This window comes from Cyanistes caeruleus, chromosome 4, assembly GCF_971803275.1.
Source record: "Cyanistes caeruleus chromosome 4, bCyaCae1.hap1.1, whole genome shotgun sequence".
NCBI lineage: Eukaryota > Metazoa > Chordata > Aves > Passeriformes > Paridae > Cyanistes > Cyanistes caeruleus.
Genome location: NC_141704.1, coordinates 77,336,821 through 77,363,942, shown reverse-complemented (window position 1 = coordinate 77,363,942; position 27,122 = coordinate 77,336,821). Strand labels below are relative to the sequence as shown.

General features: G+C 42.4%; 1 protein-coding gene and 2 long non-coding RNA genes across 4 annotated transcripts in view; 1 reads left to right on the top strand and 2 right to left on the bottom strand.

Annotated features, from left to right (window-relative positions):
* The window catches only part of ST8SIA1 (ST8 alpha-N-acetyl-neuraminide alpha-2,8-sialyltransferase 1), a 127,291-nt gene that overhangs the window by 1,450 nt on the left and 98,719 nt on the right, over positions 1–27,122 (top strand). The window lies entirely within an intron of this gene.
* Positions 1,983–7,088, bottom strand: LOC111923321 (uncharacterized). The gene is made up of 3 exons (XR_002861014.2): positions 6,988–7,088; positions 5,978–6,033; positions 1,983–3,535 (listed from the first exon to the last, which is right to left on the bottom strand). It is a non-coding gene; the product is annotated as an uncharacterized LOC111923321 (long non-coding RNA).
* LOC111923322 (uncharacterized) lies at positions 17,175–19,431 on the bottom strand. Its single transcript, XR_002861015.2, has 2 exons — positions 19,223–19,431; positions 17,175–18,389 (listed from the first exon to the last, which is right to left on the bottom strand). It is a non-coding gene; the product is annotated as an uncharacterized LOC111923322 (long non-coding RNA).

Genomic DNA, 27,122 nt, shown 5'->3' with positions numbered 1-27,122 from the left:
TAACAGAAACTTCACATTTGTCTGTTAGCCCCCAAAGCCTGCAGGAAATCTGAGCAATGATGGGTTATAAGCAGATATGTGTTAATATTATCTCATTAAGCAGGCCTGGAAGAAGTCTTCCCTTTAATACGGAACTAGCAATAAGGTAGAGATACAGAATCCCTCTCCTGAAACACTTAACTAACAGTAGAAGCTGTGTTGGCCTTGAATTAATCTTGATCCTGTGCACCAAAGACCCCCATTTCTGGGGGGAGATGAATCCAGTTTTTTTAAAAATTACCCTATAGGTTATGTAGGAAAGAATTTGGTCTATTAGTTGTTACGTTAGTAAAGCAAATGTTTGAAGGTTGGTAGTGCTGCTGCAGTTTCAGTTTACAAAATAGTTTTAGACCATTTTTACCACATGGTTTGGTAACAAAACTTCTGTGTGGCTTATCAGCTATTCCACTTGCCCATAAGTTTTTCTACTCACTAAGCATAGTGATTATCTCAGAGATGGTATTGAAGAGAGTCTCATGCAATAAAAGGAGCTGTTGTTTCTTGTCTGAGTCGAGTCTCTTGATGAGTTGGTGCAGCACTAAATACAATGAGCTTTAAATCAATCTGCTTTAAAAGCAGCTTTTAAGAGAAATTGTATGCTGGAGATATGTAGTGTGTATAATAAACTGTATTAATCCAAAAGTCGTGAAGTAGAGCTGTATTTTTGCTGCTTAAATTTACTTCACAACAGAAGATTTTGAAGTTAAAGCCCATGTCAGACAAGCTGCTGTATATCTGAGGTTAACAGAAACTCTTTGCTCTGGTCCTGCTGTCCCTAAGCAAGCCAGCTGTAAAACCTCCAGTTTTTACTTTCTGCTGGAAAATTCCACAGAGAATGTCAGTCTGTGTTTGAATGGGAAAGGAGGGATAGAGCTTCACAGAAAGTTCCTGCATGTGAACTTTCAAGTAATATGGCTTTCCATAACAGTCTAAGATTGTGCTCTTTAATGTATTATTAATAAAATATTATTTAAGAACAGTGTTAATTGCTGTTCTCCCTAACCCTCCTGACATTCTGGTTAACAAACAATTTTGATTTCACTCAGTTTGGAGCAGAAATTGGAATTAATCTGGGCTAAAAATCCATATGCAAATATTCATAGTACTGCTTTGTGTAATACAGTAGCATTTGTGGTATTGTATAGCCAGGTTCTTGCTACACAGATCAAACACCTGATAGGTTTGGAACATTCTCCTCCTATAAACTCACAGGACTGCTGTTGCTGAAGTAGATGTTGGGTAATGAACTTGATGAAATCACACTTTTCAAACCTCAGAAAGACTATTCCCCCTTTGCCTTCTGTACCTGGATCAAGTGACTAAGTGACTAAGTGATTAAGCAAGTTCAACAAAACCATCTGGGTAATCTGGGGTAGTTTGAATTGAACCCTGGCAACTAAGTGCTGGTAGCTCCTCAATCTCCACTGCTGCTTCCTTCTCCTCTCTGTACAGCCAGAAACCTTATGGAAAGATCTGAGCCCTGCAAACCCTTGCTTATGCAAGAACCCAGACTGACCTGGTTCTTGTGGAATGATTCAATGGGGGTTTTGTGTTTGAATGAATTTCCAGAACTGGTTTTCAAATATAAATACCTGTAAAATTAGCCATAGATGCCTTTAAATTTTGAGATACTAGAGCTTCAGGGTAGTTATCCTGTGAAAACATCTCCTGTCAGACAAATGCTGACTGTTCTGTCAGTCAGATGGTAAAATTCAATTTTGAACTGCAAAGTGGTCAAAATGCAAGTAAGACCATCATTAGAGCCACTAATAGCTAATGTGTCTAATTTGCCTACAATATAATGGCTTGTCATCCTCTGAGGTGGTTGATGTTATTGAGCTCTAACTGTTTCTACAGATTCCTTAGGGAGTATTTTAGGGCCTAGTGCTTCTGAGATTATTTAGGCAAAAATGTTTCTTCTTGTTGTCTGTTATTTGCTAAAGTAAATTACAAACAGTAATACCTTGAGGATTTATTTAAAATACTGCAATTCATTAAAGGCAGAACTGGATCTTTTTATCTGCCTTACAAGCTCCATACAACCACAAATCCCAAGCACTGTGTGTTTATATGACACTTCTCTCATTTGTTTGTTCGAGGGTGGGCCTCTAGGGAGTGAGTGTGCTTGTGGGGGGGCAGTGGGTTTTGGACTGTCAGGAGTCCCACTGAACAGCTTGGATGGTGATTAGTGTCTTTAAGGTTCTTCAGGAAGAGATGGGACAGTCCCTGCAAGATAACAGAAAGGCTTCCTTTGAGATTTAGCTTGTGTGCTTGCTTCTGCAGCTTCAGTTTTGTGTGATGCTGGAAGGTCACCAGGGATTATTCTGGGAGTGACTTGATTAAACTGGTGGCAGATGTGCCCTGTGAACTCACTGTCCATGACCTGACTCTGGTCCAGAGCATCTGCTACAGCTTGTCTTTGCAGTGATGTCCCCTGTGTCATGGCCAAACTGGCTGTGCTCACCTTGGCTGGGGGCTTCTCCACTCTTTTCCACAGATTTGTCCTCTTGTCCATTTTCCATGGACAGAGCAGAGAAGCCACTGCCCTGAAATCACACAGCAGGGTCAGTGGCTGAATTGCAGAGAATATTCAGGCTCTGGTGTTTGCAGTGTGAATGTGAACAGACTGTGAATCCCCTCCTACTGTTGGCTTTGCGTGCCTTGAAAAATCCTGCTCTGTTCCCAGTGTGCCAGAGGGGCTTTTCCCACTGTAACTTCTCTTGTCAGCTGCTCTCTGCTGGATGTTCCTGTCTGTACCTGGAGTGCAGTCGCCTGAGGAGCATCCCCTTGTGCCACATCACTGTTCATTCTGGACTGCATTAACACAGAACTAGAATTCCAGGTCGCTTCCCCAGCTGGGTATGACAGATTCTGTTGCCGAGTCAGCAAGGTTTTCCTTAGTTCATATGGCTTTTTTTTCCTTCTCCTTTTATGTCAGCACTGCAAATTACAGGAGTGTTGGGATCCTCATTGGGCTATCTCAAGGCAAATCTGAGATTAAACTTATGTTGCTCAGGTTGACTTTATATAAGAGTTTGGCCCTTCTTAAACAGTTTCATCAGATACAGAATTATTCCTGCTTTCACTAGATGCATATGAAGGACAGAGTTAGGAGTAGAGCTGGGAGATGCTGGATTAGGTTAGTTCTGCTTCTATGGCCTGAGAAGCCCTGCCCTGAAACTAATGGATATACCCACATGTTGAGCCAAATCCAGTTCTTTTTTCTGTCAAGAGTAGGTGTTGCTACTGCCTGGCTGTGTTTTCATCAGCTTGATTTTGTTGTTGTTGCTGTTGTATTTGCTTCATTGGTGATAAATGGAGTATTTGTAATTTGTAGTTTCCAGCTGAGATGAGAAGTTGTTTTGGTGAAAAGGTACAATTTTGAAGAGCGGGTTAAAGGTGAAAGAAATGTTCTTATTGCATGCTATTATTTGGAGGCTGTGATGAAGAAAGCAAGCTGTAGAGAGTCTTGGCTCCATATCTTCAAGGTAGATACCTGAATGACATGAAAAGAATGAGAAACAGTTATCTGAGTTAGCTCACACTGTCTTTGCAGATGAGAATTGAACTGGCAGGATAGGAATGGATTTAAATTCATCAGTTCTAGCTCCTGCTTTCCTCCTTCCTTGACCCTAAGCAGCATTTTCTTACAGGCTTTGATTTGCAATCCTGATGAAACAGACTGTTGAGGTCCCTAGTATCCTGCAAAGTGTTGGACCGCTGCTTTCCTTTGGATTTGTAAAAACCCCAGTCTGCCAGTATATATGGGAAGATGTAGCCAGCTCCCTGAGGCTCTTTTCCTGTTAGCTGGAAGCAGCTGAAGGCCCACAGCCAGGCACTGGGGATCAGGAGGAACAGAAACTTTGCTGGAATTTAGGTTACCCAGCTGGGGCCCCAAAAATCTGGTATGTACATACCCAGACTCTGCTGGATGTACGTATTTTTCCATTTATGTTTTCCCTTTCTTTGCTGCATAGTGGATGGAATGGGCACTGAATAATCCATACAATGTAGTAATGAGTGATTTATTCCTCTAGTTGTAATTTTCATCTTCAGAGCAGCCAAGAGTGTTGGTCCCATTTGACATGTATTCAATGACATATATGAAAATTCCTGTTTTTGAGGCTAGTTCCTAGTAGGTAAATGCATGGAAAATGAATTGTCTTTCACCCTTTAAAATTTGTCTTTCCCCAGTGTGGATGAACCTCACTGAAATGAGGAAGCTGTTTGGACTGCAGTCTTCTGTTCCAGTTTTCTGAGCACCAAAAAGTACTTAAATTTTAAATCCCTGGATATACCTTAATCTTTTTCTGTATGCTGCATGGGGTTCTCAAAATTCAAGGAAATTGCTCCTAATGCACTATCATTTTAACATAGTTGCATACAGTTAAATTCAGACTGAATCACATTAATCCAAGCTAAGTAGTGTTTGCAAACCTCAGTTTAGACTCAGGTTTTGTCATGTCATGATTTTTACATACAGAAAACCAGATATTCTTCTTCCAGGTCTTGGAATTTAACCTGATTAGATAAACAGTGGGTGGGATGGGAAAAGGCACTCAAAAGCCCCTTGACCCTGGCAAAGCATTTTATTCTGTAAAGTGTTTGCTGCAGAAGCTCTGAGCTTCATGAAGAAGCTGTCCTTTATGCCTTGACCTTTGAAATTCTTAACAAGGTGAATTATATTGTGGATAACTAAATCCCAGCTTTCACCAGAATTCTGGAGGTCACTTTCCCACTGCTCCATTTGGGATAAAAGTGAAAGTTGTGAAATTAGATTGTTTTACAATCTTTTATGGCCAGCAGAATGATGTGGGGTTTTTGTTGTTACTGCATAAAATCAACAGACTTTTATTTTGACTTCTGTTCCATTTGCTAGAAAATGCCCTTGATGTCTTGAGGAAGCTGACCTAGAACAGAGGCTAGACAGAGTTAAGAATAAAGTAGGTATTTACTGAAAGGCCTTAAAGGGTACACCTTGAGCAGTACAAGAGCCTGGCCAGGGCTACACCCAAGATGGACCTAAAAATGGTCACACAATGGATGACTGGTCACGAGGTCTCACTATTTTATAAGTTTTGGTCCATCTGCATATTTGGGTTCATTGTCCAATTACAGCTTCAGATGATGAAGTCCCATCTTTCTTGTTTTCTCTCTTCAGTCCACCCTTGTTTTTGCTTTTCGGCCTGGATCTTGTAACAATTGTCCTTGTATCAAGCTAGAAAAGGAATTGTTTTGTCTACCTGCTCTGTGAAGAGAGCTCACTAACACTTAATATGAAGCTCAAAACTACACACCTAGGCAGCACAGAGTCTGAAAAATAAGAAAGCTAAAACTTAAGGCATCACCCTCCTTAATTTCTTGGTTTAGAGATGCCCTTTTCAAATGGAGATGTGTCTACAGTGAGGCTTTAAAAGCCTGGGAGCAACTGAATAGAATTGGTAAACATTTTTTATGTCTTTTGTGTTTGCTGAGAGCATCCTGAACATTTCCTGAATAAGCATGGTGTATTTTTTCCTTCATTTTCCCCTCTACCTTTTCTTCAGCCTATTCCTATTCTTAATATGCTTGAGGTCCTCCTCAGCTTTAAGGGGAACCCCAGACTATTGGAGTGGCTCTTCTTATAAGAACTTGTTGTGAAATTATTTACTCCTTTATCTCCTTCCCCATCTGAACTAAGAACACCCTTCTCCAGAGTCTTGCAACTCCTGTTGATGATCAGGGCATCTGTTGTTTTGCATCCTTAATTTTCCAGTTGCTGGCTATCAGGCTTTCCAGGTAAATTGCAGACTTTGCCTTCATGTATTAGCAAGATAAAGGCCTTACCACCTTGCCTCCCTCTGAGGAAACAACACCAGCTTTAATTTAAAAGTTGCCATGTAGATATCCTGTATTTTGAGAAGTGATGGGAAAACTGATCATCAGCTATTTTCCTTACTTTCTTGTGGGAAAAACTTGCTCTGCATATTTCTGGAATGCTGGGAGCGGCTGTTGCTGTAATGGAGAAGTAACAGCTTTGTATTTCCTGTCAGAGATGGAAGACAAACAAACAAAACTTTTTTTTTTCCCCCAGTGAATAGATTTTAATATTTTCCTATATGGTCCATCTGGCCAAATGCCAGTTCTGGGAATTCTATTTCATCTGCCTCAGTGTTTGGAGGTTCCCTTGTTCTAATGATGCTGTTGGTCCTGTGCTCCAGGGCAGGGTGATGAGGAACCTACTGCTGTAGGTAGTACTCAGAAATGCCGAAACAGTTGAGAAAACCAGTCCAAAAAGCTGGAAATATGCAGTGAATTGTACCCAAAACTCTTTGATTGATGCCTGCCTTTTTCAGCAAGTCAGTAAAATTTAGGCCTAATGGCAAATGAGATGAAAACTATCAGGTTACTCATCTGGGCTTCAGTCCTCCTACATTTAACTGCCAGGGGACGCTGGATTTTGGTTCCCTGTGTACTTCTATGCAGCCAAGGAAGCAGAGTTATAAAGGGAATTGAGGAAACTATGTACATGACATGGTTATCTCTTGTAACTGAACTTCAGGTCTAGCTCACCACTGGCGTCAGCTGGGAATTCTCTGACTATCATTGTCCAGAAATTATTATTTTTACAGTGCCATAAGCTTGTAGAAAGTCATTCTGTGCTTTGAAGGATTTTCCTTCCAGGAATGTGTGTAGTGAGATCCTGGCTTTGCAGATTTGGAATTTTGATTAATGGGGTGGGTTTTTCATCTGTTAGTGCAGTTTTTAATGTGAAGGAATAGCTGGGCAAGTGACAGGCTGTGGGATTGTTCCCACTGGAGGAGTGATCCAATACTTGTGCTGAAGGTTTGGTGGGTACTGGCTCTTCCTGCTGCTAGAACCTGGGGTACCAGCTTGCTACTTGAGAAGTGTGCAATGCATTTGTTTTAGTTTTTTCTTTCTTTCCGTGACTTCCACTGAAGCACTTACCTATTTCAAAGAGAATAGAAGAGCCCCTTATTCCATATGCAGCATTCACTAGGGATATAAATCCCTGTTCCTGGATAGTAACTCACAGTTTCTTACAGTATAAAGAATGAATCGTCAGCTACGGGTGAAATTCAGATTCTCTACTTCCGCTCCATCTGTGAGGTCTGTCACTAGGCAACAGTAGCGAGTGCTGCAGCAGACATTTCTAATTGGAATGTAGTCTTTAAATTATCCTTGCTCACTGTGGATGATTTACTGCCATCCACTCGGGCAATGCTACCTTATTAAAGATTTGTTATTTGTCTGGGTGTGGTTCAGACTCTGCAGTCTCCTGTGTTTTCCCATTTAATGGCAATGTAAAAAGCATGAGAATAAATCCATAATAGGGTGTGGCAGTAATATGGGATAGAAAGGAGATGCAATATTCATGAGGCAGGAGTAGAGGAATGCTGTTGGATCAGATGAGAATGGGAATGATGAAGTGAACACTCTGTCTACAGCTTGCTTAAAGATTGATCTGAAAAATAATTTTGAGATAGGTACATGCTGCATTTAATTTTTATTTGCTTTTTAGACCTCTGTAATTTTTATGATATAATTAAGTGGGTTGAGAAACTTCAGTCTGTAAAGCAGATACATCACCTGTAAGTTCTCAGAAAGTCTATACATCTACCACTATTCCTCAGTTACATGGGGAAGAGTTTAAGATTTATCACTGTGATGGTCTTAATTTAGGAGTATGAGGAGGGCATCTTATGCCAAGGACCAGGATTCCAGCTGTTTTCAGGCTCTGGAATTCTGAGGCTCAGCAGGCCTGGGGATGCCCACCTGCAAAATTTCACCTGGCTTGGAGATGCTTACTCCTCTCTCAGAGCAAAAGCAGGAGAGGATGCTGATCTATGTATCTTGAGGCTAGGGGCACTTAATATAACTTGGAGAATGCCCACCCTTGAAATAGCTGTGCCAGCTCCTGCAATCAAGTGAATTTGTGACAGTCTTGCTTTCATGGGATAGAAATGAAATGGAATGTTTCAGTCCTCATAACCACAGGGAAGTGCCTGTAAATGTGAATGGTGGCTTGGCCCCCAAAAGACAAGTAAAAATCCAGTGTGGGTTGTTGTAATTCAGATGCCTAATTTCTGTGCTTAGTCAGAATTTTGGGGGCCTGACTCACAGTTTTAAGTGCTAGGGATTGCTATAGTGAGAATTACATATCAGCCTATAATTAGATGCATTTTTTAATTAAGGAAACTGCAACAGTGAAGGGAATAGGAGAAACAAAACCGATCTGGGCATTCCTTCATATTCATATAGGTCATATTATTGAACATTTTGTCTTGGCAGCCAGCAAGCATCTAGTACACAATCTCACTTGCTGAGCTGTATGGACAAATGCGGAACCTCTCCAGGTTTATGTGTGCCCAGCTGGATGAAGCAGTAAAAATGCATCATCCACAGTACAATGCAGCATATGAGATATTTATTCTTTCTATCCTTTTTAAGCCATTGCTTTAAAGTGTATCCAGAAGGGAATGGCAGAGCGTGCTGTTTGAGCTTTCTGATCCACAAATGGTAACAACAACAAAGAAGTTAACCTATCAAAAGAGAAATCATGCATTTTGATAGATCTGTTTAGACAACAGAACAAGTGGAAAACACTTATTTAGTGTAATTCAGTAAGTGCTAATGAGTCCAGATCTGAGAACATGTTTATTTTTGCCTTGGGTCTTTGATGCTTTCTCTCATTTTAAAAAACCACACAAACTGTTTTGTGCTTTACTTGTCTAACAGCCCATTGGTACTGAAAGTCTTGTACTGAGAGGATTGAGTTTGTTGTTTTTCCCCACCTAATCTGTGGGGAAATGTGGAGTTGGTTTTACAAATTTAGTACAAATTCTGTTTTCTCATCTGCTGCAGAACAGCAATTCTGCATCATGGAGAAAAGTGAAGTTCAGTCTGTGGGTGTGGAGGGAAATGGGATGCTGGGGTTCCAGTGGGATGTGGGCTCTCTTCTCTGGTGTAACCAGGAGAACATGTGCAGTGTGCTGTCACTTGAAATTAGGGGTCAACCTAGATGAGTATGAGCTTGCTCAGCACTTTAGAGCTTAATCAGTTTTTTCCCAAAGAACTTTTAGCTTAATCATTTGGTTTCAGGTGGTGTCTCATGTGGCTCTTCAGTCTATCTGGTGAGAATCTTACTCCTTTCCATTTAAGATCAATAACTTGTTTTGCCTTAGAGAAATTAAAAAGAAGCTCCAGAGTCCTGAGAAGTAAGTTGTTTCCACTCATGAATTGCCGCCAGTGTACAGGTATTTCTCAAAAACCTGAATAACTGCTAAGAACAGATTCCCTTTAAACAAGTTTAAGGAAGAAATAGCCAGGCATTGTCATTTCATCATCAGCTTTTTGGGTCTAAAGTGAATGGGCTGAATGTATTGCAGAGGAAGACCTCCCAAAACACACTGGACAAGTGATTGAGCACATAAACGTGATTTTAAAAGTATAAACCAACTTTCAGGTACTATTCCTGTCTTAAGATGCCTCGTTGCAGGACTAAGTAGGTTGAGTGATTCATTTAATGAATGTTTACTTTTATCCTCATATTGAGTAGATATCTTTGATAAATTTCTTGAAGGATATTTAGGATTTTTGCTTGCTCTTTTTAGCAGCAGCTTTTAAATGTTGATTCTGTAAAAGCCCATAACCCTTCAGAAAGTTAATTCACAGTGAAGAGCACTCTAGGTCCTCTGGGCTTATGCTTTCCCTGAGCAAGCTGATACACTTCCTCTGAAAAGAGGAGTGGGGAGGCACCCTTGGGATTTCTTCCCTCCTTTCCCTGGTCCTGCCCTTGCATCCCTCCCTGCCTGGAGGTGGTGGCTGTGCCTGCTGTCCCTTGGGAATTTACAGGTGACATCATAGTATGCCAGCTCCAGAATAACTTGTGCCCTGGTGTTTTGGAAAAGGATTGCCTTAATGCTTTGGATCATTTCCAGAACTACCTCAACTGTCACCAGCGACTCTTCCCACTTCAAAGAGTAATATGTTCTATAAATAGAGGTGCAAATTAGGTCTGGTTGTGTCCCAGATCCCTCAGTGTCTTTCGTCCCCAGTGACAGGACTGTGGAGTGAGAGGCAGCAGGTGCTGCCCCAGGGTCCAGCTTGGGCAGGGCAGGGGGCACAGCTCTGTCAGCATTTAGTCTTGTCCTGGTTGCTGGTCGCCCTCAGGAGCAGGGTGCCTTCCTTCTTATGTTCTTATTCTTACTTAAAAGCTGAATTTTCCCTTGGGAAGAGGGTCAGAACTCTCTTGTTGGCTGAAAGGAAAGGATTGCAGAATGGAGTGCTCCATAATGAAAGAAAATGCTCTTGGAGGGCAGGAGGGAAGGTGGTGTGATGGAGAAGCCTTAGGAGGCTGGAAGGGAGGTGGAAGATTATTGCTAGGGCTTGATACAATAGAGACAAGGAGTTTGTAGCAGCAAGGGCACTGAAGAAGAAGAAACATAAAAGCAGAGAATAAAATTAAGAAACATTTATGTGAAGCAGAATAGCTGAGAAAGACCATAGTTAGGAAATTTGAGAGCAAGTATGCGGCTAAATCAGAAAAGCAATCAATTAAGGGTACAATATTCAGTGAAGTGGACAACTTCAGGACTGCTCAGTTGATTAAGCAAGATAACTCAAGGAAGTAACAAGTAATTAAAAAATGTGAGATAAATTACAATTTCAGTGAAGAAGCACAAGTGTCGGATGGAAGCAGATCACTTGAGTAAATGGAGGGTCCAGTTTCAATGGTCAGAGATATAAGAGAGGCTATGAAACCATAATAGGAGAGGGCATCTTCATGCAACAAGATAGGAGGATCATTTTCCTCTAGAGATGACTGTTGAAGTGGTGAGATTTGGAAACGGAGTGATGAAATATGTGGAGTACAGCCCACTCACTGCAGCTATCTCTGGTACCTGTCCTACTTAAGAGCTGTGGTAGGAAAAATGTCCATATGGTTACCAAAAATACTGGAAAACAACGTTCGTTGCTCTGTTTTTTCATTCTGTGATTGCATTTTGCCAACTAGACAGTCCACAGACTTGACATCTAGTGAACTTTGTATTTGCTGAGAGTTAGATTGCCTTTTGGGGCAGCCACTCAGGCTGAGGGATGATGAATTACAGGAGGCAATTCTTTGACTTCACATATCTCAGACTGGGGCTAGTTATTATGGTTTTGGGGTGAGACTTTAAAACAGAGGCATGCTTTGTTCTGTTTGGATGCTATCCATAGGATTTCTCAAGAGATGACTTCTCATTGTATGTTCTAGTAGGATCATACACATTGTTGGCATTAAATGGATGCGTACATAATGTGCATTTAAAAAGAACTCCAGGCTTCACTCTTCACTGTTCTGGGGATATTCAGCTACTTCAGAACTCCTTGGCCACATGCACTTGGCCAGTTTTGGTTCTGTTTGGTTTGGAAGACAGGTGTCTGCTAGGGAGGGCAGGAGCCTCTCTCGAAATGAAAAACGCAAACCCCCCTCCCTTTGAATTATTATAATTTTGCAATCAAGGGGCTCTCAGGCAGAGATCTGGGGATAGGAATAACAGTTCTTTACTAGTGTGTATAACAGGGCACACAAACAACAATAACTACAGCATTAACAACAAAACAGAACCAGGGACCCCGTGACAGCTTTCTCAGCTGAGACGGGAAGGGATGGAGGAGAGGCTTTGCTTCACAAACCCCTCGGGCAGTCAGTCCCGGTGCTCCTGCAGGGCTCTGAGGAACACTCAGCTGGAACAGCAGGGATGAGCTGAGATCCTGGGCTGGTGGCTGAGGTGGATCAGCAGCTCCACGGTGGTGCCTGGCACTGCAGGACAGGGGGTGCGGGGGCTCGCAGAAGAAGACGAAAAGAAGCAGAAGAAGAAGAAGAAAAGGAAGAAGCCACTCCGTCTCGGTCACGGTGAATTCCTTTCCTCAAGCAACAACAGCTCTGAGTGTGTGCCACTCTGAAGCCAAAGAACAGAGCCAGACAGCAGCTGCCCCTGCCCTCCCTTTTACCTGACCCCCCTCTCCCCTGGGCCCAGCCAAACCCTTTGTCTTCTCAAGCACCCAGTAAGTCCCAGCAATCAGGTTTCCCCAAAACTAATGGGGAAAATTCTATAGGTGACAAGAAACCAAAGGAAGGACACCTAACCCCCAACAGGTTCCAGGCTTTGGAGCAGCTCTGGGAAGGTGAAGGATTTGTGGGGGCAGAAATGGAGCTTCTACACTTCTGGTTGTCAAATGGCAGCATCTTCTCCAGAGTGATCTTGCAGTGCGGGAGGCAGAGTGCAGAGCAGTGAAATTCTGGGTCTTGGGTGTTGGCTCTCTCTCTCTTCTGCAGCATTTCCATCATGCTTCTGCCCCAAATATGCCTACTTCCCAATGGTTGTAAGAATCCTGTGGGGATCTGCAGGAGATTTGTGAGAGGTGTGCAGCATAAATCAACTGATAACGGACTTTTATTGCATAAAAACAGAAAAATGTCTTTAGCAGTACTAATTACTACATTAGGTCCTTTCAGTTTACTTTTCTATCTCTGTTAAGGCCTGGCACCAAATGCTGCAGACAAAGTCATGCAATAAATGTAGTAGTACGATCTCCCAAATAAATCAATGTCTCAGGTTCTTTGCATTTTGAGACTTCCTTTAGCCTTCACTAACTTAGTTTAACACCTCATTCCAAATTACTGTTGTTACTTACAAAAACCTTTCATGTTCTTGGTGCTTACATAAACAATAAATTTCTTCTTAACCTTCATTATGCTTAATTAAGGAAGTGCAGGTGTTCTTGAAATAGTAAGTTCTTAAATATATTTGCCTTATTCCTAGATGGCTGCTTAATCACTTTAAAGAAATGTGTTTCCTCTGTGGCTTATACACCCTTTTTGTACTAATTTTCTTTTTTATCTGGTTGATTTTTAGATTATGACATTGTACCAAAAAACAAAATGTCACCATGGTGTTGAAAACTAAATAGCTCATCTTCAACCCTGTAGTAAACAGTTTAATTACTGTGAAAACTGAATTACTGCTCTCTAAAATTGTTCAGTTGTTGCTTCTGAACTGGTCCTTTTTTTCCCCTAAATAATCCAGTGTTTAAGTTTCTTAAAATGAATAGCACAGACCAACTGGCCGTGATTCAGTAGAGTTCTGTAACTTGTCATGCATTCTTGAGCTGAAAGGTGAATTTTCAAGATCAATTTGAGACCTAAAAAGATGGCAGTTGGATTGCCTGGTTGGTGGGTGCTCTCAAATCCGCTATATCAGTCCTGGGAGCTGAGGCTAGGTCAAAGAAAAAAGTATGTTAACTTTTGAGTAGTACATACCCTGTAGGTATGAACCTACATGTACTCATAGTACCTACATGTACTTGCGCTTGTGTAGGTGGGAGTCTTCTCATGCAGGTCAAGAGAATTTATTTTCCTGATAGGGCACATTTTTCATTTTTACTCAGTAGTAGGAAGGAAAATCACAGATTCAGTCAGTTCATTGTGGAATAAGTCCAGTGCTGCCCCAAGAAGCTGGGGACAAAGGGGTCAGAAAGAGAATGGGGGGCCATCTCTTGGGGCCAGGGACTGTGGGTTTTTTGTTTCTAACACGTAGTTTCCACAATGCACCTAAAGGATTATGAACTACTTCCAGTCCAAACTGATAAGTTCAAGATCAAACAATAAATTAGAGAACCAACCAACCCACCCTCCCTCTCATCAGTCACTGGTTTTATTGATTATATATCCCTAATCAGGGCTTTCTTGTTAGTGAATAGTAGACCCAGCTGTAAGCTGACCCATCAGTACCTGTACCAGAAATTATCCCTGACACACTCCAGAAATCTCCCAGGTTGCTTGCATCACTCTGTGCTGCCCTTCCTATGGATGTCAGGGAGATACAAGTGGACCCAGCACTTGTGATCCAGGGATTTCCCTGAGTCTTTTAAAAGAGGTCTCTGTTCCTAGAACTATACCTAATTCTTCAGGAATTGAGGGTGAGGATTCCTGGATGAAAGTAAACTCAGGTTGGATACACTAGCCTGAGAGACTTCATGGCTGTGAGTTTTATGTCTTGTTTGAAAGAGCTGGCTTATAAATTCCTCCCTCAGATCTTTTCAGAACCTAGCTCAAGTATTTTTAATATTTAGATTTCTTTGAATTATGGGTAGTCTGTGAAAACTGGAGCATGGCAGCTAATAAACTTAGGAATTCGACAGTACTTCAACCCAAAATAGTTTCCTGTGATATTATGTATATCAAACTCTTCAGGCTTGGCTTTTATTTAGAATTTCATAATGTTGCAGTATATATAACTCTTTCAGGCATTTCAAGGTGGCATGTTTTGCTTTGTTGTAGTATGCTAGGCAGCTCCCTAAACAGCAACAGGTCTCCTTGTCTACTACTTTTACTCTAATGGATCCTGTAACTGGGTTCTCTCAGAATGAAGAAGTCTATAAAGGATGGGAAGCTCAGTCAGAAAGAGGAGGGAAAAGTAAAACTCATCATTTCCTGTGGCTTTTCTGCAGCACTTGGAAGCCCAGAGTTTCCCAGACCCACTCACTCATGCCTGTGCAGGGGAGATGTGATTGTATAGCTGGGGGCAGGTCTGACAGATGGCAGAGGCAGAAGTGGATGGAAGAGAAAACATTTTGGTGAGATGGGTAGGAGTCATAGCATGTAGTAATCTCTGTGGTTTGTGTTTGACAGGCTTTTAGGAATTCTAATCTCACATGGAGTGTTAGCTTGTTAAAGGCCACCACATTGGGCAGAGGGGGAAGTTGGATAAATTACATTTTCTGCCAGGACTTCAGGCCTATAAGAGCTTAGTACATAAATCACGTTTATCTCCTAGAAAGCTGTTTTTTAATTGCTCTGGATAATGGGGTTTGTGCATTCCTGATTTATTCTCAGCAGCACAGAGCACAGCAAACTGCTTAGATTAGGATAGACTCAGACATTTCCTATCTTGTGCTCGCCTCTCTTTCACTGCCAGCTCCCTGTTTTCTGCTTCTGCTTCTTCCGTGTCTGCACAGGAAACCTCCCCACCCCAGAACCACTAAACATTGTGGTGTGTTGTGAAACTCCCTGTTTGTAGTGAGTGCTGCCAAATATCATTTGATAAATGATAATGGCAAAACAGTATGCAGTGGGTTGAAAATTGTAAATATATGATGGCCTTGATGACTGAAGCTGTTTGGATTATGTAATATATAATGTAAAATATATAAGGACTGTTTCAGAGCCCTGACAAGCTGTAGTGGTGCCTGTGAACTTCTGGGAGCTTTGGAAGTGTGAGTTTTGGAAACTCTTCTTTCAGTTCCACGTGAATATTTGTGATGAAAGCCAGGTTTATGTTCCTTGATTACAGTGGAAAATTTTTTCTTGTGGGTTGGGGGAAGTTCTGTCAGCTCTTTTTAGAGTCTGGAATACCTGAGATGATAAACCTCCTCATGTCCTTTGGAAGCAGCTGTTCTAATAGAAATGCGGATTACATGTTTAGGTGAAACAAGGAGTGTTTAGATCCCCACTGATTAAGTATGACCCAGGAAACTCCCAGTGTTTTATACATCCTGGAATCCAAGTGGATGTTTGTGGTGAGCAGTGAATTGGTGCTGTGACTGTCCAGAGGGACTTGGCTCGGGTTAGGTTGCCAGTGAAGGAGTGGAGTGACTCAGAAATAAGATGATGTGGGACAAAACTCAGAAATTATCTCCTGGACTATTCCCCACCTCCTCTTAGAGACTCAGACTGAAAGAACCTGAAGTTTCTTTGCCACAGTGAGCATTGGACAGGAGGTTTGAGAATGTTTTAAGTAATCACAAGAGGCATTTTACAGAGAGGTGTTAGCAAGTTGGCAGCACTGTTGAGACCAAATGGCAATAGATTACTTCTGCGTCAGCATTTTGTCCTTTTTAATGTGGAGCTAGCAGGAGTAAGGCAGTATTACTTTATTTATTATTCATAATTTATTATTAATCTCAGTATCTTGTTACTGAGATACGTTCAGAAAAAAAAAAAAAAATCACTTTCCTGAGTGCAAAATGGAGCTTTGACTATCTCAAATCAATTAAAACAACACACAGCTGTCACTCAGCCACTGGGAGTGGAAGTAGGAGAGTAGCAAAAAGACATCCTGTGATCCAGCATTTGCTTCTGCTTTTGTTTCATCGTAACAGTCTTTCATGATCACCAAAACACTTGATTTTTGGGTTTCACTGGGCCTATAGGAGAGAAAGATGTGAAGAGAGACAGGGTATATGGCCTCTTCTTCTCGGAACAGTTGTCTGGAGATGATTTGTGAAAGCATCTCAGCTGATCTTCCCTGTAAGAACAGACCCATTTCAACCCAGAGCTGGTGAGATCTTATTTCAGTAAGTCTGTAAAGAGGCAAAAAAATTAAACTATGATGGAGTTCAATATGAGTGCAAGATGACTACCATTTAACCTTTTTCTGTGGCTTCACTAAAAGAGACTTGAAAAGTCTTGGGAGTTTCTAATAAAAAGAGGTTCCAATTTGGATAGGTCTTTATTTTAATCTACTTAGTGCCTTTAGTAAAGTGTTTGCATCACTAAAACTGATTTTATAGCACTTAGCACTCGGGCAAGATTTGAAACACATTAGCAAAATTTCAAAAATTAAGCTTTTAACTGCAGAGGAATTGCAAGTTCAAGGTGTGTTTCAGATAAATGGTTCTTTTAATCTGTGATAATTTTACTGTTCTTGTTTATCTGTTAGAAGCCATCTGAAGGACCACTGAATTCAGTTCAATTCAGAAGTATCTCTGGATCCTCAGCCAACTGATGGTCAGCTGTTTACAGAAGTGATGGTGGTTGCAGCAACTAGGGCTGTAAGTGAAGTCCAGTGTCAGTGCTTGGTGATGCATTAAATCCTGGCTTTCATCCAAAATCACACTATTACAGCTTAACTAGTGTATAATTCTGGGTGTACAGAAGCAACAAAGAGCACACTGTTTTGTCAGTATCCATTTCAAGGAAGCTAAAGCAAGGCACTTTTTGGCATTTATGGATTATTTTCCCCTTTTCAGTTAGTAAGAAATGTGATATAACTGGAATCTCAAATCATCATCTGTCATGGTTGGACCTCTTCTCTGGTTTGGCTGGGTCGGCTGTGGCAGAACAAACTGGGACAAGTACAATGGAATGCCCAAAGATAGATTTTAATGTTCACAGAGACGACATGGTCTGAGGGGCTGCATCCAAAGGACCCGGTGGTGTGGGTAACCTCACAATGTAAAGGGGTATCTGAGGGCAAAGGTCCAATTGCAAACATGGACCAGGGATATGACCTATTATGGAATGACTCCATTAGCATCCCCCAGCACCCTGCCTCCCAAGGCCTCAGGTTTATTTTCTCTCTGTTAGGAACCAGGTCCAAGATTTTGTCTATGCCAGCTAATTTGGTTCCCACACCTGCCTCAGTCTTTGAATTGAAAGACCTTCAGTAAAGATTTCTGAAAAACCATTAACAGACAACTTAAAAAACAAGGTAGCAACATAAACATAACAACTACAAAAATCAGTAAACCTGTCTTGACTAAAGATAAAGTCCAACTGGATAAGTTCCATTTTTCTCAGTAGTCCATTGAACCACTCACTGTCATCTATTTGCAATTTCTTGACTCCTTCCCTGAGAATTTGGATACTTTTGTGTATGGACTCACTTTGATCTGAAAGATTCATGCAGCACATGCCTCTGAAATCCTTGCAACCATGTCCTTGGGCTAATAGCAGGATGTCTGTTGCAGCTCCTTTTTGCAGGGTGGCATGCTTGATGCTATCAACATTTGTCAATAGCTCAGTCAGTTCCCAGGACACAGCATTGGTTTGCCTACTCAGCCAACACCCTAGATTGCCCAACATTTTTAAAGATTTTTCTGCAGCAACCCTAGGCGCCAATATTGAGGCTCCTATTCTCTGTCCTTTGCTCCAAAAGTTAAACTCATCTTTGCAATCAGATTTGAATTGATGGACAAATCTCTTATGCCTAATTTTTTTTGTCATGAATTATGGCAATCTCAGATGCTAGCACAGTAAGTCTCCCCAAGCTACATGGGCCACCCTTGAATGGGTGATGGTATGCCAGGCCATGCTCTGTCCCTGCAAATAAGAAATGTCCCAGATGGTAACCGTAACAGGGAATCACTGGATTAGGATGGGTACAGCAAGCAGGGATCCTTCAGGAGTCATGTCTGGTGGAATAACCAGTGGATAGGACTTAAAAATTAATAATACTTAGAGAACTAAGAAACTGGTGGTATTAATCAGCAACAGATAGGAGGTAACAATATCCACAAGCTTCAAGGTGTCTTTTCAGCAGGTTCTTCACAGGGTTTCTCCGTTGAGCTTCTTGGTGTTTCTGTAGAGGTGACACAAACTTGTAAACTTAAAAGCTGTTATCTAACTGCACAAACACTTTCTCTGCTAAACCAAATCAGTATCTCTGTGTTTGCTTTCTCTTCAGGACTTTTTCATGTTTCAGTGAAGTTGCCTTGAGCTCTACTCTGCATGTTTAATAGGTTTCTTGTTAGTGTTGTTTCATTATCTTTCTAAGCTTTTAGAGCATTATTTGTACCCTTGACTGGTTTGCCTAGATTTGTTATTTTGCCAGATAAACAGGAAATAGCCAACAACTCCCATCCTTGAATAATATGTTCACACAATTTTTAAATGACTGAGAACAAACCTTAATTTTAGATGTGGAAATCCCATAAATAAAATGATGAAATTTGTGGAAGAAGAAAATAAGACCTTAGTATTTCTTTTTCTTTTGAGGGTAAAAGCAACCCGGAAAGTTGCTGTGAATTTTATACAGGAAAAATTATTAAGTTAAATCAAGATCCTTAAATATTACACAGTATTACACATTCAAGGCACATTTGAAAGGACAATGTTTTAGCACTGCTAATTACAACAGACACCAATGCCAGAACCTTTTGTCGTGACCGAGGTTTGAAAGGTGTACCAAAGGGTTTTTTTAAAATGTTTTTCAACTCCGCGGCAGTCACCCTGGGCTCCCGCAGTGCTGGCAAGCGAGTGGCCACGGTGGGCTGGGGCAGCTGGAGCCTCCCTTCCCACCGCGCCCTGGCCCGCCCCAGACCTTCCCCGCCGACCCACAGCTGCCCGTAGCGCAGGGCCGGCTGTCGGCCGGGCGGTGACCCCCGCGCCGGCCTGCCCCCCACCCCAGCTCACAGAAACAGTGCCCTTGTTTCTGGATGCGTAGTGACAGCGTTCGGTATCCGACCCCGGCATCGGCCGTGCGGGCGCGGGCCTGGCCGGGGCCATGTTGGAGAGCGGGGCTGCTGGGATGGGGGTGGGCGTTGATCCGCTCCCTCCAGGCGGGCGCAGCTCGGGGCTGAGGGGGCGGCCGGGAGCGGAGCGGGCCCTGCGCAGCCTCCTCTGAGGGGGACAAGCAGGGCCGGCGGGAGAAGAGCGGGGACAGAACTCGGGGAGGGAAGAGGGGAGCCTGAGGTGCGGCTGGCTGAGGAAATCTGAGATATTGTAATTGGGGTGCCCTGCAGAGCAGGATCAGCAGCGTCGTTAGCCGGCTTTGTTTCAAGTGAATTGGGGGGCAACAGGTTATCAGGGGTGCTGGGGGAGAGAAGGGGGACGGGAGCCGAGAGTCCCAGATAGCGTGGCCAGAGCCATCTTGAGCTTTCGGTGTAGAAGGCAGAAGGGAATACGAAGTAGCGGGGTAACAGGGCGAACCGGTGTTTCCTCCGAGCTAATGGCCCTTTCGGCCCCGTGTTCCACTCCAGGGCAGTCCGAGGGGTTTAGAAGGAGGGGAGCACAGAATGGCAGGAGTTGGGGTTTGCATGGGCTCCTGCGTTTTTAACAAGCTCCGATCTCGTGTCCCGCTCCCAGGGTTGGAGGGGTAAGAAGCAGACCGGGCTTGGGAGGTGGAGTTGGAATTTCACCGCTTTATCTCCTTGGCTCCAAAGGTTTCGAGAATCGCACGGAAGACAGGCAACAAGCGAGGGGCTTGGAGGTTCCTCCTCGTTGTTAAGTCACACAGCCTGTTTCCCAGTGCGTCCCAAAAGCCTGCAGGAAAGATGCCACAGTCTGAGCGGTCTCCCGCAGCACCATGCGGAGCGGAGCCGGCCGGGGCTGTGGTGGGGAGCCGGCAGCACCGGCGTGGTCGGTGCGGCCCAGCGGCAGCCGGGAAGTTTCGCAAGACTCAATTTTAGCAGGGTTTTGAGCTTACGTTTTCCAACCTCCTTCCCATGGTTTGGTAAAAGTTCTCTAAATCGTCCATATACTTCCCGTTCTAAATTGCACAGCCTTAGTCCCATCCTGCTAAACTGGGCTCGGGGGGGATGTGCCCTCCTGGTTGGGGTAGGTGTGATGGGAAAGTGTCCCCTTCCTCTGCTCACCTGCGTTCCTTGCAGGGGTCCTCTGAGAAGGCTGGTCGTGCTCCGATGGCTGCTCGATTCCATGTCAAGCCTGAGGGTTTATTCCAGAGCAGAATACTATTGGTTTGCCAAAACCAAGTCTCCTAGAGTTCTTCTCAATATGAGAATGTCCCTGTTTGGGCAGCACATGTTGTGGTAGGGTTGTGGGACCTCTTTCCCGGTTCAGCCGGGTTGACCGTAGCGGAATAAATCAGGGTGGGTACGATGGAGTGCCCAAAGACAGATTTTAATGTTCACAGAGACCACATGGTCTGAGGGGCTGCATCCAAAGACCTGGGGACATGGGTAACCTCACAATGTAAAGGGATATCTGAGGGCAAAGGTCCAATTGTAAACATGGACCAGGGACATGATCTATTATGGAATTACTCCATTAGCATCCCCCAGCACCCTGCCTCCCAAGGCCTCAGGTTTATTCTCTCCATGTTAGGAACCAGGTCCAAGATTTTATCTATGCCAGCTAATGTGGTTCCCACAATAATCCACCCACTTTAAGAAATTTCTCTCATTGGTAGATTTCATCCAAATTAAACAGAATAATAGAAGTCTTAAGGGTAGTGAGTTCCTACCAGTTTAATGAAAAAGTGGATAAAAGAAAGAGGTCAAGCCCAAGATTTCCTATTTTGTTTGGCCTCCTATTTGGCCAATTAGCTCATCCTGCTGGCTGGTTGGCATCAGATGGATGCTTCCCAACCAGGCAAAACTCATTCCACCTCCTAAACAATTGATAGTTATGAGGTGTAGGAAGCAGTTTCTGAGAAACAGAAACAATTTTATCTTCAAAACTGGGCTTCCTTCAGTCTATTCCTTCAGATCTATTCATAGATCTTTGATGGGTTAAAACTTTACTCCAGATGTGCAGCTTCATATGCCTTTGAAAATATATTGGCTTTTCATGCCTTTTCCTGTGATACTTTTACATATTCTTGTCTCTGTCACATGTATAGGCAATGTCTGCTGGGTCATCTATTTTTTTTTGCATCAAAAACCGCTTGGAGTGACAAGTGCAAGAGAATTCCTTTCCTCTTCATTTCTGTTGTCTCAGCTTTTAGGAAATCTGTGTAATGAAGGAATTTTTTTCTTTCTGTCTAGTTCACCTTCTATCAAGGGGCATGACTGAATTGATGAAATTCAGTGAAATTATGTGAAAAGCACTCTATGGACTTTTTTGGATTGGAGCATAGGGGCCCTTTTGCAAGGAGCTTTACTTACAGGGCTTTTCTGTGGGTTGCAGAAGCAGGTGGAAGTCACTGTGGTGTGATAATTGACTACTTAGATCCAGGCGGGACCTATCAACACTTTAGATAGTGCAAGCTCAAATATAAGATTAGAGCTACTCAATTAATTTTTAGTGAATCTCCTTCTCCTGAAAGAGAACAGCCACCCTGTGCCCTTGTTTAGGCCAAATATTTCCCTGTGCTTGTGGTGGGACAAAGCAAGCAGCAATTTCTTCGGAAGGAAGGAGGAAAGTGGTGAGAACAACTAATTTTTCCCTCCTGCAGCAGCACCTCATGTAGTGTAACTGTGTCTCAGTTGATGGTTCTGCTGTTTTGTAAGACAGCATTCATTAATTTCACCTCATATCTGTAAAAACTGCTCTCCTCCTGCCAGTTTCATAAGATTGAAAAAAAAAGGATAGCACATGTAGCAATTAATCTTCTCCCCTGCCCCATTCCCCTTTGCCTCTGAATTCTCTGTAACAAAATCACCCGTCAGTACAGCTGTTCCAGTTCATCTTTCTGACACTGTGAGGGATATGTAAGCAGAGATGAAAAATCATCAGATAGGGCTGCTGGCAAACGGAATCCTTCCATGGGATGTTGTAGACAAGCAGAAGAGTTACTGTCCCTTTCTCATAGCTCACCTTTGCTGCAGAAGCCTCCACTGACTTCCCAGGATCTGGAGCAGCAGGCCTGGTTTCATGGGTTGGAATAAAGCTATGAAATGTAGATGTGTTTATCTAAGGCAGTCATTCTTTTATGGTCATTACAGAGGAGGTAGGGGTTTAGTCAGAGATGAAGCCCACCCTAAAAGGTGCGGTCTCTATGAGGAAGGCTTGGAGTGACCTCAGTTTGTATATCAGATACTGTAAATGAGATGAATCCTGTGTCTTCTCTGACAGTTGTATTTAGGGACTGGTGGTTACCAGAGCAAAGGCACAGTGCCACTGGATTTCAGCATTGTGTGAGATTTCTGCCTGCCACCCAGAGACCATCATTGGATCTCATGCTTGAGGTCCTCACTTCTCCAGGGAATGTGGCTGTGCATTGCAGTTCCCAGGTGAGATGTCAAGTCATTGCTGCTGTCTCTCCTGGATGTGGTTGTGAATGTGGTTAGGAACAATACAGACAGCTCAGAGACATCCTGCATTCCAGTAGATTTTACTGCATGAGTAATTTGGATATCTTTGCTATTGGCTAGCCACAATTTGTGATGGTTTCCTTTTAATACAAGTCTTTTATACATCTGATATGAGAGCCTTAGAAAAACTTCATCTGACCAAGCCCTAGAATTCATACTCTATAATTCATACCTTGTAATTTGTATTTCAAAGCTTGCAATCAGGCTTTGTACATAGGAATTTGAGACAAGTTTGCATGAATCAAAATGTGTTTCTCTGAAAGGAAGTGAACGATTCTGTGTTGCAGTAGCTTTTCAGATCAAAGCTGCTCCATATTTAAGTAAAAGAATTGGCAGGAGGAAAGGTAAGCTAAAAGTTTGTCAGGTGATCTGGTAGACTTTTATTCACTCAGTTACATAATCACAGAATGGCCTGGGTTGGAACAAACCTCAAAGATCATCTCTTTCTACTCTTCTGCCATGAGCAGGAACACTTTCCTGTAGACCAGGTTGCTCAGAGCTCCATCCAGCTTGGGTTTGAACACTTCCAGGGGTGGAGCAGCCACAGCTTTTCTGGGTAACCTGGGCCAGGACCTCATGCCCCTCACAGGGAAGAATTCCTTCCTAATATCTAATCTAAACCTGTCAGTTTGAAACCGTTCCCCCTTGTCTTGTCACTCCAGGCCCTTGGTAATAGTCTTTCTTCATCTTTCCTGTAGTCTCTCTTCAGGCACCAGAAGGCCGTGATTAGGTCACATCAAAACCTTCTCTTCATGCTGAAAAATTACAATTCTCTCCATTTTATATCCTGGTTACTTCTAGTTCACAAACATTGTTCAACAAAAAGGTAGTCCCTGGCAAATTTTTGGCCTCATCTGTATTTCTCCAATCTAAATGTGCCTAAATGTACAATCAAAATCAAATCCCCCATTTTCTATGACACTTTGAATGTGTCTGGAAGAAAAATGTATCACTTGTATATTAAAAAAAAAGAGTTAAAGAAAAGCAGTCAGAGATTAGGATGAGGTGCTGCAATGACTGACAGCTCAGATTTTACCTTCTAGAAGGCAGCAGGGTTTGTTCGTTCAAGGCCAAGGCAACCAGAATAACCATATCATCCCACAGGATGAAAAAACAGCCTGTTTCTTTTCATTTTGCAGTCTGGGAAACAGAACTGTGAACTCTACTGCGTGGGTGGCACCAGATTGGTGATTTTAAAGTAGGTAATGAAAACCCAAATATTCTCTGGATAAATCAAAGTAGGTAGTGAAAATTATATTCTCCTGTTAAATAAAATACTTTGTTTCCCTTTTGGGCGCCTCAAAAAGCCTGGAAAAAAATTTTAAAGAGGTACAGATGATGCAGAAAAGGCACAAGTTCTTGATTTCATAGTTTCCTCCCCAACTATTAATTTAGCAATTTGTAACAAATTATCATTAATTTATAGTTTAATTTCTTGCTTTAAAAAGTCACAGCATCTCTGCTGCTAAGCTAATGAAGATGCTTTTCCTGAATTGTCCTTATTCTGTAGTCTCTGCAATGCAACATCTTTCCTGTCATGCAGGTTGCAGTGCCAGGCATGATTTACTGTCTGCAACCTTTTTATTGTCCTGATAACTTTCCTCTCTTGAGGAAGTTGGAGAAAAATTACATGATCTCCTTATAAAAAAAGAGATTTTTTTTATTTATGCAACAGAAATTGCTGCAGGTGGCATTGAAATAGGCTGAAAGTTTCACATCGAGAAACAATATAATAATAAAAAATGTGAGGAGGAAAATGGTCATGACTTTAGTCTTTCGAAAATCTCACCATATTGCAGAGTCCTTGACTGGAGAGTAAATCAGATTCTCTTTGTTCTGTTGTATGGTATCCACTCTTTTCATATTTATGTTTCATTGTATTTAGACCTATTCTTCAAGCTTTGCTAACTGGGTATTTTCAGAAGTGAACCTATGCACAGCAGTGTATTCTTGACTTAGATGTTGTATTTGGCAAAGGTCTTAATTAGCTAGAAAATAGCTAGAGACAATAAAAAAGACAATGGCTAGAGCTTCAACTATGACTATTGTCCCGAAAACCCAATCTGGTATGCCTTTGTGGGTATCAAGAGCATTTGCACTGTCCATTCTCTTTCTTATTTGTTACTTGTCCAAGTGATCTTTCTTAGGAGGGAGGTTTTAAGATAATATTCCTGAACAGTTTTACTGAGGATAATTTTCAATTTAATCTTGAGTGGAGTGGCATACCTGGAGTAGCAAGGTGCTTTAAACACCATGAAAATCTCAAAGTCTCAGTGAATTCTTCAAGCTAATTCCCAGTTACAAGTATTAGATTGAGCTTTTTAGGAAAAGAGAATTTTAGGAAAGAGAAATTCAATGTGTGTGACCAAACCCAAAAATGTTTTCACAGAATATTCAGAAGCCAAATGCCAGCTGCAGGTGCAAGCTCACAGATTGTAGTAGAACCAGTGATACAGTGGATTTGTAGAATTCTGTAGGGCCATAAAATTCCCAGATTGACAGCTTGGATCCAAAAGTGGCCACAAGTAGAGCCATTATGTGGTGTTTGAGAGGGCTCCCTTAACAGCTGCAGGGACTGGCTGTTGCCTACTGGAGATGTGATATATGAGCCTAGATTTTTTTGTCTGTTCTTGGATGGCATGGGATGCATGAGTAATGAGAGGTCAGTTGGCAGGGGGGTAGCTACCCTAGAATAATATTTCCAGGTTTTATTTAGAATTAAATACTTAGGGGTGGATCTTGAAAAAGAGAGAATAGCCACAGGAATTATGGAAAGAGTAAAAAGCTTAGTTCATAGCAAGAAATTCCAACCCTTTTGCTCATCAGAGGGGAGGCTGAAATTTCAGCAGCCTTCTTTAAGGATCTCTTAAACGAGGGAAGAAAAATAATTGAAAAATCAGCCAAAACCTGAAGTGCCAAAAAATCAGACTCTGAACAGGGTTACTAAAGACAATATATTATTAAGCAGTGATCTTGGTTTATCTCCTGCCGCCAAAACTTCTTGCAAAAACATGGGGAATTTGTTATTTATGGAAATGTTACATGAAAGACATAATGAGGAGAATTTCAGGATTAGATTTTGAGACTGTTAGAGGTGGTCAAGCCAGATGTGTTTCAGAGCCAGTATTGATATTAATCCCTCAAGTATTTCCAGTAGGGGATGCACATGCTGGGAAATGGTGTTGATTCAGTTGACGACTCCACGAGGCTCTTACTAGATCTTCCTGCCTCTGCTGGGAGGTATGTAGATGGAACCAGTTAATAAATTGCAGGGAGATGGATCTGTTCAGGTCTTCCCTAGTGAACCCAAGCAAACACCTGTGCTCTGGATTCTAGCAGCTCCACAAAACCCTGTTTGTGAGTGAAGTTCTGATGGTTTTGTCTTGACACCAACCAAAACTCCAAAGCTGATGCTTTTTTTTTTTTTTTCTGGGCCTCAGATTCATTTGCTCCCAAAGCAAAACAAGAGAAGTTGAGGCAAATAGGAACTGCCATGTAAAGGGAAGGTTTATATCAGGCTGTGCTGTCAGATCCTGGCTCCTTTTTGCAGCCACCAGATCAAGGTTAGCATGATGCCACCTAAATCCAGGCAGCTGACCAGAGTCTGACTAAAGCAATTCATTTCATGAATTATTTTTATCTCAAACTTGGATGTGAGCCTCAGTTATTATTTTAATGCTCCATTAAAGCCGTACTGTAGTGAAATAATAAGTCTCACGTTAACATTTTTGTGCAATGATTGAATCAATGCCCTTGTTCCGTGAGGGGACTGCTGGCATTTGCTGGGACCTGCAGAAGCAGCATCAAGCTGTAGTCTCTTCTGTCCTTTCCCCATCCATGTGCTCTGGATCATCCTTGTTTTTTGAACACTTCCTGTAGAACCTTTGTGAAGGTGCCTTCCTCTTGCTGCTGCTGCCCAACAAGCGGCTCCCCATCAATGTGATCTTTTTCACATAAATGCAGTACATCTCACTTAGATGGATTTAAAAGGAAAAAGCTGAGAGAAATAATTTTGCTCCCTCTGCCTCGCACAGTGCTGGTGGTGCTTACATGCTCCCTGTAGGAAAGCATCCCAAGGCAGCTGGAAAAATGGTGCTGTGCTGGGGAGGCAGCACCCCCTCCCCCCTTCCCCCCAGACCTGCAGAGATGAGACAGCTGAAGAGCTGTGACCCCTTGGCTGACAACCCATGCCATGGAATTGTTCATTTTTTCTTTTAGATACTATGTTTGCAGCATTTGGGATGTTCAGAATAGCTTCTGTGTCATTACTGACTGGGACTTGAGTCAAGCCAGTCAAAATGATTAAGCATTAACTGTCT